The sequence below is a fragment of the Desmodus rotundus genome, chromosome 2, assembly GCF_022682495.2.
Source record: "Desmodus rotundus isolate HL8 chromosome 2, HLdesRot8A.1, whole genome shotgun sequence".
In the NCBI taxonomy this organism is placed as follows: Eukaryota; Metazoa; Chordata; class Mammalia; order Chiroptera; family Phyllostomidae; genus Desmodus; species Desmodus rotundus.
The window spans coordinates 154,888,846-154,910,120 of record NC_071388.1 but is presented as its reverse complement, the minus strand read 5'-3'; the positions used below and the strand labels follow the sequence as shown (position 1 = coordinate 154,910,120).

The 21,275-nt window shown below is 38.0% G+C and overlaps 1 protein-coding gene across 2 annotated transcripts in view; it reads right to left on the bottom strand.

The window, feature by feature from the left end:
- The window catches only part of XIRP2 (xin actin binding repeat containing 2), a 71,933-nt gene extending 51,099 nt beyond the window's left edge, over positions 1-20,834 (bottom strand). For both annotated transcript variants that reach the window (XM_045187454.3, XM_045187453.2), the window contains exon 1: positions 20,700-20,834. The gene's annotated coding sequence lies outside the window, so the exon portion shown is untranslated. The remainder of the gene's footprint in view (positions 1-20,699) is intronic.
- Positions 20,835-21,275: the final 441 nt, after the last annotated feature.

The window sequence follows — 21,275 nt, the reverse complement described above, 5'->3', positions numbered from 1 at the left end:
TATAAAAATGATGTTCTTATAATATTAAAAAAAAGACAAATCTATCCTGGTTTCCCACTGAACAAGTCAGTGTCTAATATCTGAAATAACAAGTTATAGATATGATCCTAAGACCTTTACAGAGTAACAGTTTGGAAGTGAAGGTCAATGGCTTGATACATAGAGCTAGGATCAGTGTGTTGTTCAAAAACACTATCAAAATCAGACAAATGTTTATTCACAAGCTGTCTAATGTGGCAAAGTCCACGAGGCCAAGTGTTTTGTCATGGTCTTACTTCTAAAGCAAGATTCCATCTCAGCATGCTTTCTAAAAGTAAATATTTATTCTTATTTCAAAATATGGAATGCACATTCCCAACCTGGAGTTGTAGATACCATTTTATGGAAAGATGACTGTGTAACAAAACAATGGATGCTATTGGATGAAAGATAAAATTAAATAGCAGGTGCTTGGAAACTGGCTTACACAAATTATTTAAGTTTTTGTGAGTCATCTTATTTCTTTTCCCTTTTGCCTACTCAATATGAACAATATGAAAGTTTATAGAATAAAGTATAAAATATTTGGCCTCTTTATTTCTTGAAGAGACCACTTGCTCATGGGTCATGAAGCTGATATTAGCTGTGTCTGATTTAGGGCAGAGATCTGGCTGAGGTGAAATTAGAAGAAAAGAAAGTTGCCAGAGATTGGAAAAGAATGAAGATTATTGAAGTTTTTCAGAAGAATTAAATACACGTAGAATAATATATGCTGCAGAAAAGAAAATCCTAACATATTAATAATAATGTGAAAAAGATGAGAGAAAGAACAGAGAGAAAGATCAAAACTACAAGATAACATTATTTCAGTGGGGGGGAATGAGCAGAACAAACAAGATATAACAGGAGAAAAATTTGCTGAAAATGAATTTGGGTATAGATTAAGAATACCATAATCCAGAAATAAAATTAATTTTAAATACCAAAGTGCAGACCTCACACTGAAAGACAGAGATAAGTAAGTCCAACTATAGGCCACTTACAACAAACCAACCTAAATAACCACACAATTTAAAGAGAAAATATTGGGAAAAATTACCAGGCAAATAAAAGTCAATAAAATTGTTATAGCTATATTTCTCTCATGCAAAATAGTATTAAAGGCAAATAAAGCTCTTTTATAGATGGAAGACCATCCCACTATGAAGCTGTAACACCATAGGCCTCTGTATGTTAACTAGCCCAGTAGTGAGACACAAGGACCATTAGTAAAAAGAAAAGGAGAAGTTTATAGGAATGTAGATGCTGTGGGTGATATTAACATATGTCCCTCCATCTTTGTCCAAGAAAATTTCAAAATTTTGAAATTTGATCAATAGGTTTATTTTCTTATTGTCATTAAATAAATATTATCTACAATAGATATTAGACATGCCCACTATGCTACAGAGCTTTCAGTGTAGTTGGAAAGAGAGATGGGCAGTTATAATGCAAGAATTAATGGGTTTCCACCAGGTGAGCTGGGAGCCCACAGGAGAGGGTATGATCCTCCTGGGTGTGCTGCTGGGCAGGCGGCCGGGAAGATACGCTGAGAAGTGGAACATGAAGGAGCTGGACATGGACTACAGGAAGGAAAGATGCAGAAATGGGGTGAAACAGCAGCATGACCAACAAATCATGTTGGGAAAATTGGGTAACGTTTCTGAGGAAAACATTAAAGAGATCCCCTCCCCCCCGCACTGTATATTACCATTGAGTATTAGGTGGATTAGAGACTTAAATGTATTTTTAAGTGATAAAAAATCTTTAGAGAAATTAAGTAATTCATAAAATGATTTTAGTTGGACTTTGTAAGCATTAAAAATTTAAAGTAAAAAAATCTTTTAAACAAAATTTATAACATGAAAGGAAAGCTGGAGAGGGACAATTATGATAAATAGGCTAAAGTTCTATTTTTAGTAAAGAACATTGGTCAGAAAAAAATACTAACACTATTGAAAATGGATAAATGACTCAAAACAATAATCCACAGTAAAAATAATAGCAAATATGTATAAAGTGCTTTCTGTTTGTCAGATATTATCTATTTAATGCCTCAAAACCACCCTATAAGTTAGAGATGATTTTTATTTCTTATCTCCATTTTACAGATAAGGAAACAGAAAAACAGAAAGGTTATAAAACTTGCTCAAGGTCAGTGGCTGGTGAACTCAGAGCTAGAAGGGGAAGCCAGGCTCTCTCGCTTCAGGTTCTGTGACTTTACAATAATTCTAAGCTACTTCTCAAGTGTCCAAAACACCAACACAAACCCAAACAAATCACCTTTACCAGTAAACAGGTGAAGGACAATTCAGACAATAAAGGGATGCCTTTTTCTGTTGTGAAACTGAAGTATAATTGCATAACCAGTAAAAAAAATATAAAACAGTCCCAGATAGCTAAGCTAGTGTATATTTATGACTCACAAGAAATTCTAAGGTTTAATAGTCATTTGAACTCTTGAGCAGAAAAACAAGAACAATATTTTTTTCTTTGAAATTTTCTACCAAGAAGCTCTATTTAATAACTAAGTGCAGGCAGAGAGTGAGCAGGGGTGTCAAACACAAGCCCACAAAGGTGATGCAAATACAGACTCCAGCTTCGAGAAGGTAAGCACATTTTCCAGGACACACCAGTAGCCTCACTATTTTATTCTGGATGCATTATAAAGAAGTCAGCTGCTTCATAATTGGAAAATTGATTTAGAACTAAATTGGGAGAGTGATGAACTAAATTCTATCACATCTAAATATATGATCTATAACCCAGCTTGGATTTGTATACAGGATATCATTCCAATGGACATATCCTAGGCTCAGAGCCATAAGCATGAATAAATCTTCTACAACTCTTAATATTTGCATATCCCTCAGCCAGTAATAAAATGCATCTTTTTTAAACATCAGAAATGCTGCTGCCAATTCAAATTTGTAATCAACTTGAGTTTTATATATTTTAACACTCGTTTGAAAATGATGAAACCAAGAAGAAATGGTTGGAGAATGAAATGAAAGAGCAAGTGTGCCGCACAATCTTGCACTGATTTACAGTCCTTAAAAACCATGGAGAAGAAGGGCAAAGGGTGAAATGAATGGATGTGTGTGAGTCACGAGAGTGCGGAGACTGTGCTGTGGCACCCATCCAGCATGTGAACACAGTGAATCACATTCTGCTTCTAAAACTAGCTTTCTTATGGCCCTAGTCTCCCCAAACGCATTGTGTTATTAAGTGGACACTTCTCACCTCCCCCGCAATCCATCCATTCACTTGATCACCACCCTTTGTACATTAACCAAAACAGAACTCTGAGGTTAAGAAAGAGGATTAATTCTTGCTTCCTTAGTGAGCCTTCCCTAACCTGTATTCTCCTAGTTAACCAGATACCGGAAGTGATCTTGTACATCCCATTGTCTTTATGAAGAAGAAGAAAAGATTCAGCTTGTTGTAGACAAAATCTTAATTGCCCAAAGGTGTTCGAATTCCTATCCCCAGAATCTGTGAATATATCAGTGTACATGGCAAACGGGACTCTTGCAGACGTGATTAAGTTAAGGATATTGAGATGTGAAGGGTATGATTATCCAGGTGGGTTCGATGTCATCCCAAGGGTCCTCGAAAGTGAACAGAGAGGCAAGAGAGTCAGAGTTAGAAAAGAGAAGCTATGATAGAAACAGGAGATGGGGGTGGGGGAGATATGCAGATTCTACACTGCGGGTTTTCAAGGAAAGGACCTTGAATCAAAGAATGCAGGCAGCTCCTAGAAGCTGAGAAAGGCAATAAAACAGATCCTCTTCCTCTCCTCCCACCCCCAAGCTGCTGGGAGGACCTTAGCCCAACCAACACCTTGATTTTCACCCAGTGAAACTCATTTTGGGCTTTGGACTTCAGAATTATATATAATACAACAGATTTGTTCTGTTGTAACTACTATTGTTTGTGGTAATTTGTTATAACAACAATAGGAAACTAATACAAGCACCTGCTGTATACATACCTACACCCATCCCAGTCAGAAATCGCTACACAATAAATTCTTTTTAAAGCACGTTTTAATTCTAACTACCCCTTATCTCAGAGATTTACATATGCAAACTACTCTGTGATGGGAACATCTTTAAAGTTATTCTGTGTGTCCCCAAAAAGAAACGTCCACCTGTTTTTAGATAAAATTCAATTTAAATGTCCACTTGGGTTCTAATCTCCCTGAATAATAAAATTGCCATTTCTAATTGTAATAACTTCTTTATTCTTTTAAATATTTCATTTATTTATTTTTAGAGGAAAGGCGAAGGAGGGAGAAAGATAGCAAGAGAAACATCATGTGAGAGAGAAACGTCGATCAATTGCCTCTTTCATGTACCCATACTTGGGACTGAACCCGCAACCCAGGCATGGGCTCTGACCAGTGACTGGTGATTGAACCAGTGACCTTCTGCTTTGCAGAATGACACCCAACCAACTGAGCCACAAAGGTCAAGGCTGCAATAACTTCTTGTTACATAGCCTGGTCTTTTGTCTTCTGCAGCTCCTATCATCTCACAAGAAGTGCTCCTAGTAATAGAGTAGCTATGAATGAGCAGAATTTAGTCAGAAATCAGATGATCATTAGTTCATTAATATTGCTAGTTTGGGCATTTGAACATTTAATCATATTACTATTAAATATTTTTGAATTAATTGATCAGTTTAAAGAATTGGCCAGTTAAAATCAATAATTGAAAAAAAATGACTTTAATTTCTTTGAAATGGTCAAATAAATTAGAGCCATTAAATGGCTGTAGATGATGCATATTTTACAGCATAAGTCTCCTGTTGGACGTTTCCATAGTACAGTGATTTCCAACTGGTGTGCTGCAAGAATTTTTAAACCATGCAGTGCCTGACTATTTATTTAGGGGCAGTGACCTATTTTTCCTTAGATTGTCAAAAAAAAAAAAAAAGGGCAACAGCCAACCCAACAATAGCTGTCAGGTGTGAGTGAATGAAAATTTCACCTATTAGTTTTTTGTCAGATTGGCAAAAAATATATTTTTTGGTGTGCCACAGAATTTTGGTAATTGGTTTGTGTGTGCCGTGAGATGGAAAGGGCTGGCAATCGCTGCTCTGTTAACGTGTCAGTCATGTGTTAATCATTTTACACATATGACCCCACTAATTCTTCCAACAACCTACTGATAGGGGGTGTTATTTCCATTTTACTTCTCACATTTTACTAAAAGTAAAGTAACATTCCAAAGAAGAAATCATACAGCAAGTAGCTGAGCCTGGAATTCAGCTCAGGAATTTCTTAGTACAAGGCTATTCAAGTCTTCATAGTCACTTATGTAAGTATATTTTCATTAAAATACAACATTTTATTACAAAGTAACTTTTTAAGGGTATGAACCATCTTTTCTGTGTCTTAAGCATCGACACACAATAAATCAAAGGGAAACTAAAAAGCTGAATTTTTATGGCTCTTAGTGGTTCCTTTAAAAAAAATTAATTAACAACAATTCACCATGTTGTTGCCTGTGTCCATGGGCTATGCACATATGCATATATGTTCTCTGGCTAATTTTTTTTGTCTTTAGAAACTTGAGTTTAAAATTAGAAATCAAAGCAAATTTTTGAGTTATCATTTTTTGGTTACTTTGGAGATCAAACTCGAAATAGGGCTAAGCATTAATCGAAATGCCAGGAATAGGGATGAACTTTATGATAAAGGACAGAAAATGCAAAACAAGGACCATTGCTCTCATTTTCTATTTCTCTGTTTTGCCCCAGGGCATGAAAGGTGGTGTCAGGCTTCCATCAAAGTGTCCTCTTGTTTGAATCTGCCTCCCAGGTATACCCCCGGGGTATTTGATAACCTTTCCTCTGAGGCTGTGGTCATACATTCAGTAAATATCTACAGCCCATCTCCTGTTGCCCAGGCATAGTGCTCAGGAGCGGGCATTAATTAATCCCCGTTATACTCATTCCTGCTCTACTTGAAAAGAGAAGAAGAAAAACACACCAGAAAGATCCTCAATAGTATTCTAAGAAGCATTGATCTGGCCTTATCTCTGCAAACAAAAATACAACAGGTTGTATCATTTCTACTGGCTGACTTCTGAATAGAACAAGTTCCCAGATGGCTGGCTGTGCTAAGCAGGTGGCTCAGCTGAAGAAACACCCAAAGGGAGCTCTAGTCGGGTGGGGAATACTGAGGAACTGGGTGGCTCACACTCCACATCCCTGCCCCCCCCAACTGCATTCATTTATACAGAGGTAGAAGTCAGACTAAAATGGATAAAGCTCAATCAGATTCAATGGAGTTGAAAAGGCACTTACATGTAGCTTCATAGTGACTCAGTTTCTTTTCAGGTTGTCCACTTAGTCCAGGCAGTGAGTAGCTCCCTCTCCTATCTCTTCCAACATTTGAAAATCACACTTCCATTTGTATTACTTATTACATCTCAGCGTACATTTGAGTCCCTCTGTCTTCCCCACTTCTCTCTTCTTCCACCAACATGCAAGTTCCTCCAGCACAGGACAGAACTGAACTAATTTTGTAAACCTGTTTTACACTAGGTTCTATCTTGGGCTCATTACCCTGGAGGAGGCGGACTCACAGGGAGATTAACCACCATATCTGGACACAGATTGTTTAACCTCTCTAAGCCTCCTTCTTCTTTCCCTGTAGAATGAGAATGATAATAGAACCAATGATGGCCTGTGAGGACTGAAGGAGATCTTGTAAAAATAGAGTTTTACATAGTATCTTGCACATAGGAAATAAATGCTCACCCACGTATTATTATACACTAGGTATTATTCAGGTAATCTGAGATGATGAAAGTCTGAGAATTAGAAAAGTTATGAAAATTCTCAGACTTTCATCGTCTCAGATTACCTGAATAATACCTAGTGTATAATGATACACAGGTGAGCATTTATTTCCTATGTGCAAGATACTAAGGACAGGACTTGACTCAGGTTTATCTGAATCTAAAGCCTTGTATAGGGATGTTCCATTCCCCTTTAGAAGCCAAGAATCTACCATGTTCCCTGACACAAGGAGAACACAAACCTCAGAAAAGAATGGATAATTACACAATGAGATTGGGGCAAAGAAGGTGGCATAGACCTACTCATACAGCCATAGGGATGGGGAAAGTATTCAGTATATAAAATGGAAGAAATTAGAAACTCAATGTAAATGATAGTCAAAGAGTGGATTTGTCTGCATTTTTGACACAACAACATGGCAATCCTCTGAAAATATAAAATTCATGAAAATCACCCTGAAGTATTATATGTGAGGGGAAGATTTGCTCACCCCCTGCCCAAGAAGTTCCTCACATTTTTCCCTAAACTATATATTTTACGTCATGAAACCATCACTCAAAGTTATTCACATTTCTCATGTTCCCATGGGGCCTCTGAGCAGTGGGCTTGGCGCAGTGAATCCTGGCCTGGACTGGCCAGGTGGTGATGACTGGGCCACTCGTCAGGTCTCCACTGCCCTTGCTGCTCCTTATCAGAAGCAAAGAGAAGGGTCTTGGATTCCTCAGTTTTGATCTATTCCATTGTTGCTCCACAACTACATTGTGAGGATGGGATATATATGAATTCTGTCCAGAGGTATCCAGCCATGTAATATGAAAAATAGAGGCATTTATTGAAGAAGATACAAGACACAAGAAACATTGTACATAAGACAATGCTGCCTCAGTCCCCTTTGAAGTAGGCACCTTCGGACCTCACATAGTTCTCCCAATTGCCATCAGCTGCCCCGGCGTATTTTTGTGGATCTCATTGACAGTCTGAAATCTCTTCTCTTTTGAAGCTGATTTTAGTCTTGGGAAAAGCCACAAGACACAGAGAGCCAAATCTGGGCTGCAGGGAAGGCTGAGTCACATGGGTGATTTGATGTTTTCACCAAAAAACTGCAGGAAATGTGATGCATGAGCAGATGCGTTGTCCTAATGAAACTGCCAGTCACCAGTTGCCCATAGCTGCAGCCTTCTGAATCATCCAGATAGTTTGCATGGAGGGGTTTCAAGCTTAACACCAAATTTCATGCAGATTCGTTGCTGCTCTACTTGCTCAGTCATTTTGAATGCAAAGGCCACATAGTACACACATGCTCACTCAATGGTGTCTACCACCCCCACTGACTAGTACAGTGAGGTTGTCATTGTTCACACATGTGCATTCCAGTCCACTCTCCTTGGATGCCAGGTGACATCAATGTGGAGCAAACTGTTGTAATGTTAACAATGGTTGGACTTTTTCTGGACAGACCTGGTATATATCATATACAATGGAAGACAACTCAGCTATAAGAAAAGATGAAACACTGCCATCTGCAACAACATGGATGGATCTCAAGAGTACCATGCTGAGTGAGATAAGTCATGGAAAAGGTAAAAAATTATATGATTTCACTCCTCTCTGGGATATTAAACAGAAAGCAACAAGTGAACAAAGCAAACAAACAAAGAACTCACTGACACAGACAACAGTTTGGTGGTTACCAGAGGGGAAGAGTGTGTAGGGAGGTAGAAGAGGGAAAAGGAAGTCAAATATGTGATGATAAAAAGAGAGCAAACTTTGAGTGGTGAGCACATTACACAACATACAGATGATGTATTATAATGCTGTACACTTGACTCTCATATAATCTTATTAACCAATGTCACCCCAATAAATTTAATAAAATTTTTCAATTAAAAAATTTAATGTGAGGACCACCCCAGAATCAAGAGGTGTGTTTATATTTGGTTAGTTTTAATATAGGTATGCTTTCAATTTAATTTGAGTATTCTATTTAAATTGTCATATGTTTCTTCACAAGTCTCTATTCTAGAAAAATCTCCAAATTTCATATCATTTTACATTCTTCCATCTCTCCCTGAGTTGCTATCTTTTGACATAACTTTTTTGCACCTATTATTTCCTAGCTTTTTTTTTTTTATTCCTACTGCTTCATTGCTACGTTTCCTTTTTTCCAAACTTCCCTGTGATTCCCGCCTCTCTAAATTCTCCTTCATGTGTGGCTTAGTTACCAGTGGCCAGTGCTTTTGTGAGGAGAATATCATTTCTGTTTTCTTAGGCTGGCACGTGAGAAATGGCAAGCAAACACACTCATTTCCTCAGCCAGAGAGAAAGCCATCAAGCTCAGCCTGTGATTAGAACAAACGACCATGCCTCTGAAAGGCCTTGCAGAAACAGACCAGTCAAAACATCCAGCAGCACCTCTACGACCATCAGGGCTCTGAAACACAGAAAGTGGTTTCATTCTGGGGTCAAAGCAATTTGTTGATAGATGGAGATGACTTGTACACACTAGCTTAGAATTTGTCTTTCCTTAAAAGGATCCACTTTTGTCTCTCACAGGCTTTGTAAAACTCCATATGGAGCTAGTTCAAGTTTACTGAACTGTTTTGTCTAGTTCCAAGTATTCTCTTGGCATTAACAGATCAAAAACAAAAGTAATGCAATGGAGATGAACCTTTAGTAATTTGCAGCTTCAAAAAACATCTTCCTGACATGCCTACCTTTATGTTGTTGGACCATAGGCGGGGTAAGAAAGTTAATGACTTACTGACTATTACCTTAAATTATTTCTGTACTAGTTGCATTCTGAAACAGCCAGAGGTCTGAGGATCTGTTTTTAGGATTTCTCCAATTCTTCACCCTCTTTCCAACTTTCACCTCTCAGTTAAGGTTAGCATCTGAAATTTATTCTGACAAAAGATATTAAAAGAAAACCCAAATCTAATTCTGACTCCCACTGACTTAAATTGTTACTGTGGCAGCTTTTTTTCTACCAATCATTCTTTTCCCTTGCATAATAAAATGTATTTAACTGAATCTGCCTTTTGTCTTAGAGAAATTCAGTCTGAATTTACACAGACTGTTTTCAGCGATCTTAAGTAAGTCTTTGTTTAAAATGCTTTTCTGCCGCGGTCCACAAGCAGCAGCATACTGAGACATGCTTTTATTTTTGAACTTGGTGGCAGATAAACTTGATCAGAGGAGGAAAGTCACATTAATTGCACACACTCTGTTTACTGAACATTATTTGGAAAAGCTAAGCAATCAAGCAGCGAAGTGAAAATGCTTCAATAATGCATCGTGTTGCTTGGCAAACACCGAGTCCTCGGGGAGTAAATGCACTTTTTCAGAACAGTGATGTCCTTAGAAATATTCCACCTGAAGAACTGAATGCTTTCAAAACTTTCTGGTCTCCAATCACTTAAGCTTCAGTGGAAATATAAAACTGCGAGTGTTAAGCAAAAATGATAAGAATTCATGTAGGTTGGGTATATTGTTTTTCCAACCAAAGCTATAGGTTCCTCTCATGTTCTCTAGAATGAAAGGTAGCTGTCGTCTTGTTCAAATGTTTGCACTCTCACAACTGCTTTCTGATTGCTGGCCCCATAATTGCAGAGGTCACTGGGTAATGCTGTCTACATTGTGAAGGCTTTTAAATTTAGAACAGGAATGTTAATAATTTAAAGCTATCAAACTTTTAATGTATCAAAACTTTGAGTCAGGTGCTGGCTTATTCTCCCTGTCACCATTAACATGCCCTGAATACCCTTTGCATACAACAAGCAGCCTGTAATTTCAAAAGAAGGAGATGAGATCAGATTCCCAATGACACCAGAACAGTCCAAAGAGTGGAAGTAATTTAATAGTCTCCTCTGCTTTAGAAACACATGGACTACATAGTTAGTCAGTCTCATCATCCCTTAATTTATTTATAGTTACTTCTCTTTAAAAAGTTTGGCATTGGCATTTGTTTCTTTTTCCTCAGATTCAACTTCTAATCCTATAAGTGCATTGTAAGTGGAGGAACTCAGTTTAGACTGCTTATTTCACACCTGTTTTTAAAGGGTGAAGTGTAAGAATCATCCTTGAAATGTTACTCAGATTGAAACTTGCTCTTTTCCATGCACGTTAAAGACAGTCACATCTGCGAACAACAAAGAATTTAATTAAAACTTGCAAACTAAAGTTGTCCTAGACCAATTATATTTAAACTCAAGCAGAGTAGAAAGTAAGAGGAGGGAAGGTGAGGGGAGTGAAATGTAAAAAGCAATTTAAAAAATTGTAAGTACACAGAACACAGAGTTTATTCTTGTATTATTATTCATTAATTGTTATATTACTTTCCATATGAACAATTGTAAACCATCTTTTGCCCTACCCTGTATAAACACACACACATACACATTGGGCTTCTTTATGAGAAGCTAGGCTTTCATAGCTTTCAAATAGAATCACTTTCCTAGACTATTCCTTTTAGGCATCAAAAACCTTTGGCAGTTGGAGAAGTCACTTCAACTTACTGTGACTGCCCACCGTATTAGGAAAACCCACCTGAAAGGGAACTCAGGCTATAAAGTTGGGCTTCTCCTTCTTTGTCCTCATAGGTTATTTTTAAAGTGTTAGACACTTCACTATAACTACAACTTATCAACCACTAGCCAAGGCTCAACATCAGTTTCCAACTCTTAAGTCATCTAGAAGCTTGCACAACCATGATCTACCATGATTTCAGTCAAAGAATCTCTTGGCTTCATCAGTTTGCAAAATGGCAACACAGAGATTGGGAATAGGAAGGACAGCCTTGCTAGGATCCAGAAATGCTGCATACAGGCCCTTATGTGGGGAGGAGTTGTAGGAAAAATATAAAAGCATTTCTATGAATGATATGCATGTGCTTTCTCTAACAATGAGTGGCAGAACCTTTCCCAACATTTTTGCTGAACTGGTTATTAAATTTTCATTATTACCTGGAACTAAAATTCCTAGATGGCCTGCCAAGAAGTAAACTGACAGTTCTGATTAAAATGGCCAACTTCACAAGAATTTAACATTTCACATTATGACTTACACACAGTACATGCCCATTAAGCATTTTATTGATTGAATTTGTCTTGAACTGAAATTGCAAAACCCAATGCCCATCTTTTTATGGGTTCTGCTGACAGATTTTGTTACCTTCTCTCTCCTACATCTTTTTAAAGAGTTGAAAATAAGTTCCAAATTCTGCAAAAGGAGTTATTTAAACAATGCAGAGATGTTATGTGAGATCTGGGGGTAAATCTCCCAGGTGGGAGCAAAAATAAAATTCTTGCCTGTGAACCTGTGAGTCTCGCACAACCAAATGCAGCTCATCACCAAAAAAATGCTCAGCAGGATACGCCACATGAGCAGGTGAAAATTAGAACTGCACAAAAATGTTTGCTTGGAAAGTGAAACCAGTCAACTTTGGGCTTTCCTCCAAATAATTTCTGCCAGAAATTCTCCTGTTTCTACATAGCTGCACTAAGCAATTAAAAAAGTGTTGTAGCCAAAAAAAAAATCCAAATACATTAATGTCTTTATCGCAGTTCAGCCCAAAAGAAAATAACTAGCCTCTTCAGCTCAGCAAGCCAAGTCTAGGCAGAACATTCGATCACCAACACACACCCCTGCACACCCACACACTTCCTGGGAGGACCATTTAATCACAAGCAGTATCCTTCTTGATTTGCAAGATCTAGGAGGAAGACCTCAAGGCGGTGTTCAGGGTGTCCCAGTGCACTCTTGAGTTGGAAGCCTCCCCAAAAAGCAGAGGAGGCAGAAAGCCCTAGGTTCCATTCTGCAGCAGTACAGGGCCTGGGAAAAACATCATGAACTTCACCGGGCCTGATTACCATTATTACAGAAAACGTCTTAACAGGAGAAGTTAAAAATGCTAGGGCTTTAAAGCACTTTCTGCCTTGTTCTTTATAAAATCTCAAACTTGAGTGTGGAGTTGATATGTGGTTTAGAACAGACAAAAATACCATTATCTATCATGACCAGTCTCAAACACACACACACACACACACACACACACTTCCTAACACCCAACCATTTATAGTCTCAAGGGCTCCGCCCTTAGTCTTCTGTTTCTGTCTTACCACAGTCCATCAGCCTTCAGTTTCATCTGTATTGCATCCCAAATACATTAGTAACTTTTAATCCCTAACCTTACCAAACCTTCTAAAATTCAACATGGTTTAAAAAATATATTACCCACAAACTTATTTCCATTCTCAAATTTTTAATTTGTGTATTAGAATAGAAAACATCTGTGCTTGTCAGGACTAATGGTCAATGTGACATGGAGTCAATTAAAGGTAAATAAAATGGGAGTTGGGTATTGGCACAGGTGCGAAACCATAACCCCTTAAATATCTCTGTATCTATCTATCTATCATCAGCCTCTATACCTATCATCTCTCCTCTATACCTGTCTATAGAGGGAGAGAATGAGCCTGGAAATGGTAGAAAAAGAGCAGTTTATGGGAAAATGTTGAATTGGCTCTTGGTGAGGTGGATTTAGCTCAAGCATGTGGGGAAAAACAAAACAGGGGGTCAGTGGAAGCTCTGCTGCAGCTACTACAGCTGACAATGGAGCCCAGGCTGAGTGGCATTAGGTGTAACATGATTTCTTTAAGTTCTTAGACCTACTCCTGACTCTTGGAGTCAGGGGCCTCTAATACCAGGCTTCCAATACTCCTAAATTATTCTTAGCTTTAGTTTTAAAATGCACATCCTAGTCCATCACAGGCAGTATCCTGTCTTGTCCCTAGTTCTCCTTACTTCTGCCCTTGTGTTTTATTTTCGTGTTTAAAGCTGAGCTTCATCCCTCCAACCTGATGGACTGTACTGTTTCACTGGCTCCTGCTTTCTCTTCCACGATTGGATTCTCTTTGCCTTTGCTGTGGCAGAATCCCTTAATAAACAGTCTGGTTCCCACAGCCCCATCTTTCAGTGTCTCCCTCCTGAGAGAGAGCTCTCCTTCCATCTTCACTCAGACACTGTGAGTGGATCCAAGATAGACAGGAGGCAAGTAAAGGCAGAGGGACCAATGAGCAGGATGTGCTGAGGCTGGGGAGATGATGCTGAGGGTCAAGATCAGTTTTAGTTGAAAAGAAAGAAAACTATGCTCTGAGACTATTTTGAGAGTCCAAGAACTAAGTCAAAGTAATGACAAGGTCCATGATGTGGCTGTGAGCAGCTCCAACAGGAAGCAGACAGTCATTGGGGTTGAGATGGTTGTAGAATTCAGTTTCTTAAAGTAATGTGATGTGGACATCACCAAAGATAAGCAGAAGGTTATTAGTTTCAAGTGTTGAAATGATTATAATAGAAGGAGGGCACTTAATAGCTTTCTACAACTCCAGAGAGGACAGAAATTTAATTTGAATGCAAAAGGCATCCTTCAACAACAAAACAACGTATTAAATCAGGTAGACAATTTTCTCTCTTAAACAATTTTTTTTAGTGTGCCGTTATTTTGAATGTTCAACAAGTAGAATTACTTGGAACATTATATTATCTAGGATAACTTTATACTTTATATTCTTTTCTTGCTCTCTGGAAAAGGGGTAATGGTTATTATATTATACTAGCCTCATATGTTAAGTACTAATAATAATGACAATAATAGCAAAAGCTTATGAAACACTTAGTATGTAGCTGGCACTATTCTTTTAATAACTTTCCAAATATGAATTTAAAAAAATGCTATGAGGTGAATACTATTAGCACCTTCATTTTCAGTTGAGGAAATTGGCACAGTGATGTTAAGTAATTTGTCCAAGGTCAAACAGTAGGAAAGTTTAGGATCCAGAGTTCAAAATCAGTCTGACTCTAAAGTCTGTGTTCAATTAATTAGAGTTAACCTGACAGCATTTTCTGGTTTCCCAGCAAGGTGTATGTGGGGTTCCTTTGGAAATACTTCTGTCCCTAAAAGATGATGTTTTTGTGATTCTGGTAAACTGAGGCCACTTCACATATCTTAAGTTCTATGGTGAAGGAATATAATAAAGACCTTCCAGATGTCTTTAATAGAAACGAGATGTTTTTATAAAGGAAGTAGAAAGGAAGATAGAAAGAACCTAGCACATCATTGCTGAAATCCTTCTAATTTCAAGAACTATTCAATTAATCAAAATGTAAAGATCAATAATAAAATTTTATATATCAGCTGGAACTCCTTTTATATATCTATCTATGGGAGAATAATCCTGTAGAAAATGTTGATTATTATATTATTGTAATAAAGATGTAGCTTGGCATTTTCTCAATACAAGCATTCACAAAATTCTGTGTTAGGCTGTCTATACAATGTTACACAAAGGGTAAAATGAGGTGTATTTATAGATGGCACCGTGGTTATTGGTTGTTGTTTGAGGACTACTCGTTTTCTTTGAACATCCAAATGACTGAGAATATGAAAGAAATACAGAATAATATTCAGGCACAGGTGAACCATGATTTACAGAAAAGAATATATACATATAGATATACACATACATATATATATATATATACACACACACACACACACACATATATAAGCATAATGGAGCATAATTGAAAGAAACGGTTATATAACATAATGACATAGTCAAGAAGCTGGGCCCAGTTGGTTCAAAATGGTGAAATAAATGAAAAAAGGTAAAAATTGAAATCTGAGACAATTTACTGCTTCTCTTTAAAGGGTGGAGTATTAAAAACTATAAAGAGTAGTTTTGAGTTGACAATTACAGTAGCTGGACTAGAGCTTTTCAGGAAAAAAAAAAAAGATTGTAACCTAAACACAAACACATGCTTTCTTTTCAAATTTCATTTCTCTGATATTTTAGAGTGTAAGAGTATGGCTGTTGCCCAGCCTAGATGACAGATGGATGACGAATCCTGAAATTATTCCCATTCCAGAATGAGTCAGTAACTGAAGCAGACATGCACTAACACAGTTACATTCCTAAAAACTAATGTTTCGGAGACTTTGGGGACTTAGAGGATGAGCGCAGTTCTTACAGAAGAAGTCAGGGCTGTAAGGAGGGTCTGTTCGCACCCTGATCACCTGGGAGGGCACAGAGGCAGACAGAACCAATTAAGCAGCTGATTGTGTCCCTTGCTCTGACTGTGGCACCCTGGCTCTATCCCCTACACGGAGACTGCAAACCACTGCAGGGTTTCCCCCTCCTACATAGCGAAACAGCTGCTTCTACCTTACCCAGTCCTCGGGAAATGGCTCCGGCTCCAACAGAGGCAGACACAGTGAATTTTAAATAAAGCACGGAGCTGGAACTGACAACCCTTTAATAACACCAAAAACACACTGTACTCCTGTCCCTTTCCCAGAATATTCCACCTCGACAGTATGACTCTCGTGTCCACAGTCAAAAATTCTAACTTACAAAACAGATCAATTGGAAGGGTAATCCTTAGCTTCAGAAAGACTTTTCACTGTTTCACTAAAACAATTATTTAATAGAGCTACTCAAAATCTTCTAATTATTTGACAAAAAGTGCTACTGGTTAGATAAAATAAATCTGAATTCTCAGAATGACAGTGATCACTAAAAAACAAAATAATCAACAACAGAGATACTGAGTTATAATGCATTTCAAGGGGAAAGTGACTTTATTTACAAAAATTTAATATATGTAGTTTTTTAAAAAGACACAGCTACTTTGGAATGTGAGGTCTATCTATATTTTATTCAATGAAATTACATTCTTACAAGCTACAAGACAAAATAAATCATTGTTATTTAAACATTATTTTCTATTCTGTCTGCATAGATTAAACTTTAAATGAACAACATTGAGGACATGTTTGGAAACTATTTAAAATGTTGGACTTTACTTTTAAAATTATGGTGATGTGATTTTTTAAAGCTTTTCTGTGTTGGTAACTATCTAGTTAATGCATTTAGATACACAGGCTGATATTTTCAGATTTAGGGGGATGATGCTATTAGATCTTTGAAAAACAGAGACACTTCCCAAAATAAATTCTTTTAGTAGTTTGTACTAGTTCTTTTTGCTTAAATCTTATGAGTTATTATTTAACATTTCTGTGCCTCAGTTTTCTTATCTAGAAATTACATTGTTGAACCAAATATTCACTGAGGTTCTTTGTGTTATCTATGCCATAAATTCCTCTTATCCTTGGTGACACTTGAAGAAGTAGCTACTCCACCAGGAATTTGGATTGCCTATTGTGCTGCTCACTGGCAGATTATTTTTATGCCATTATTTAAGCCCATAAAGTCTCAAGAAGTCATTAAATATAGACACACTGTCACTTGCTGTGTCAAAACTGATACAAATGACTCATTGAATTTCTGATTTCAACTTTTTGTTAAGAAAATAAAACCTTTGCTCTTTTCATTGCCTGACTATCTGTCATTATTCCTATTTACAGATGAAAATGCTCAGGATAGTTAAACTTGTAAGAAATAGATTCCAATGACTAGGAAAACAAACTATGAATTTGTTACTCTGCAGTTCATAGGCAGCATTTCAAAGAAGGAAGAGACACATTGGTATAAGAATAAATAAATAAATAGATATTTGGCATTTGTCCCTCTTCCTGGCACAGAGCTCCTAAACCCCTTGGAAAGTTCTGAGTGACAGGTCTTTAGTATGCTAATGAGTGACTCCTGGCCTCCCCATGGAGCAGCGCATGGGAATGGAGATAACTTCAGGATGGGTGCCTGTGGCCAGACTAACCAATCGAATGGGTAGAGGGTTAAAACATTCAACCTCATTTCCTCTGAGAAGAGGAGTCACCAGTGGCCAACAATTTAGTCAATCCCGCTCTGTAATGAGATCTCCATTAAAACCCTAAACAACAGGGTTTGGTGAACTACCAGGTTGGCGAAGGCATTGATGGGTGGCAAGCTCAGAGAGGGCAGGGAAGCACTGCTGCACTCTGCCTCACGCTGAATTTGGCTGTTCCTGAGTTGAACTTGAATTGCAGGCTGAAGTGGGGGCAATCTGCGGGTCTGCTTTAACTATGGGAGTTAGTGCGAGAATTGAATTGTTGTATACCCAGTTGGTGTCAGAGAATTGGAAAATTGGCTGGTGTCAGAAATACCATTCATTTGGCATTAGAAGTAGTGTCGGGAAAAAAACAGACACATCACACAGTCTTATAAAGACCAAGAACCTATATGGAATAAATCAGTGTTCTTAGAGTCATTTCTGAGTCAGAAAAGTTTAAAGTTACTCACCATTCTGCAAGGGATGAACCTCTAATTTGAATGAGCAAGCATTTGTTTCAAAAACAGGAAAAACAAATTACAATTTAATTAAATTTCAAAGTGTAATTTGGATGCTTTCAAAAAAAGCAGTGGGAAGCAAATAAAAAGGACAATGTAATGTCAATTAAATTCTGTCCCCCACCGATTGCTCAATCAAAAATCTTGAAATTACACTTCCAGACACTTATTAATAGTCTGCCCTGCACTATGGATTACTGAATTTAGGCACGACCCCTAGCTGTCAAACAGGTATAACAAAATGTTTTCTTAATGGTCAGACCTCTGTGTGTGTGTGTGTGTGTGTGTGTACGAGAGAGACAGAGAGAGAGAGAGGGAGAGACAGAAAGAGAGAAAAGAGAGAGAATACCAGTTTCCAGCACCAAGGTTAACAGGGGAGTCCAACCCTAAATTGCTTCATCATAAGTAATATTTTACCAGACAAGTAAGAAGAACATTGATGTGTGACGTTTTTCAATTGTGGTAAGCATAAGTGAGAAGAAAAATGCTGTAACTGTTGAATAGCAGACAGCAATTGAGGCAGGAGACGATGGGAATGAGGAAGCCCCGAGTTGCCCAGCTGTCATCAGCCAGCGGCCAGCGTCCTGGTTAAGGAGAGAGGCCTTGTGGCACCCAGCAGTAGCTGACCGCTGTTTCACCTTGCTTCATTATTATGCTATTATAATAAATTAGCATCGCAGCTTGACTCCTGGGTGAGAATCAAGGAGGATTGTGGGAAACCACATGAGCAGAAGCTTAAACATGATACAACCACTTGCACGTGCGTTGTACAAAGCCCGCCAAACAGAACAAAGATTCAGAAAGAACCGGCCCCCTGTAAAGCCTGCACCCTCTCGGGCAACGGGGCCGTTTTCTGCTGGCAGAAGCGGCCCCCTCTCATATCTTAGGAAGTGTACTTTTCCTAATAAATCTCACTTGCTTCGCTTAACTCTGCTTGGGAAGTGTACTTTTCTCAATAAATCTCACTTGCTTCGCTTAACTCTGATTGTGTAGTCCATTCAATTCATTGTGTACAACTACCAACGACCTGGACCCCGTCTCCCTCTGCAGCACTCTCAGTGATAAACAACAGTATATTACCTATAAATTTTGTGAGCCTTTCACCCAAGAGTAAATCTGAGGAAAGACAGCCGACCCTCTCTTCCTCTATAATCAAGGAAGACTCGAAGCCCAGGGTGACATTTTTACATGACCATTTTCTGTAGTAAAACTACCCAGAATCATTAAAAAATGTCTACTTTTATTTTTCAGTTGGTTGAGGGACGCTGTTTCTTAGAGAGGCCCAACGCTGCATGAAACCGGAAACATTTACTCCAAACTCCGGAGGCCACTTTCCCGCATGGCTGGTACTTTGCCATACGGCGGACATCTGAAATGCTGACCGACTTTAAACAATGGATTTAATTGTTCATTTACATGTGGACAACAAGAAGATAAAATACCTGTATATTAGGCAGGCATGCAGAGAAATATTTAAGGATAGAATTCAAGCCTTTCTCATTTCTCACCCAATATATTTGCCTCTCAGTGATCATATCTTTAAAACTCAAAACAAATGCTCTTTCATGTTAAAATCCATGGCTCTGAATGTAGCTGAGGTAAATATTTTACTCATCCTTTGGCACCCTGCACATAAAATTTTAAAATAATTCAAACAGCCTACAGCTCATCAGTGACCAAACAGAGCTCTAGTAAAAATAAAATTTCTGTTCAGTACCAGCCAGCTAAATTTAAACCCTGTATTATGTAATCTTAAAGTGCCCTTGCTTTCAGTTGGTGTGTTAAGAGATTCTGTTATAATGTCTCCCCCAAGTCACTTTAGCACGTAACATCTAAACACTTACAGAACAAGACCGAAATAAGGTGTCCACAGGCAATCGAAGACTGAAAAAATCTATTTGAAGTATATGTAGGTCATAATACCTTTAAAGCAAAATCTTAGTCTTCTCTAAGTTTGTAGTTACTATAATCAGGGCTGGCAGATCCACCTGGCAGTGCCTTTATTAATTCTGCAAAACTTGTAAGAACCTGATTCTTTAATCCTCACTCCAGTAAAACTCCCAGAGGAGATGATGAGACTGTGGCTGGAGCAAGAAGTACGAGATCGAACTAAGGCTGGTGAAGGAATCATTTTCATACATCTCTCCGAGCAAGCTGCAACAGTTGAAGACATTTAAAGCTCTTCCTTTCCCTCACTAAATTTTAATAATTGCCATTTATATTTTTAAATATATTCATTGCATATATTATCAATTTATGCTCATAAAAATAAACTATTTAAAAAATGTTTCCTTTTAGCTGTAAGCTGAAATATAATTTTCACTCATAACTGTTTATCAAATGTGACTCATTATTCTTCAATACTAAACATGAAAAATGCTAATTTTACAAAGAGTTTAATATATGAAGCCCTAAATTCAGTAATATAAAGTAATACTAAATATTGCCATGAAAACACAATCCGATGGAATATTTCCTTTCGTAACGCGTACAGTTGACCTACGGTCTTCCTTGATTTAGAGCGATCAGCAAGAGCACTTTACAACTCTGGAAGCGGACACACATCCATGCCTATACTACACGTACCTTTTGTAGCATTTAGTCTTAACCCCAAGTTCGTGGGAATTACAAATATCCTTACAGTTCTTCGCAGAATAGTTTCCTCCCTTGTTTCATGGACAGCGAATTTCCCAGTCCCCTGAAAGCGATTGGCGGAGTGGAGGCCAGCTCCACTGAATGGTCTATCAAGCAAGTGGACCGGCCGGCCGAATTTATTTTAGCTCTGTGTGTAACGGATGCAAGCTGGCACCTATTTTTAGGAACTGAGCTGGGTATAGGTGGGGCCTGAGTCAACCACTCTTTTCAGAAGTGTGTCTCTGAGGGCACTCTGCCTCGTACTGTCCTCGGTACGTATGCACGCGTGGCTCTAACACATGTGCAGTCAATCAAACTCTCTTCCCATCAGTGCCATCTGCCAACTCCCGACTTCTTAACAAAGCCTGAAAAAGAACTGGTACCAATGAGGAAAAGGAGGGATGAAAGCCCTGGAATTATTTGCATTTGTTTTAATAGTTTCAATCTTTTAGGAGTTAAAATATGAAAACAAAACATGTAGAAAAAGTTCCAATTTATTTTGGTGGGATTTGGGTTCTCAGAAAGAGG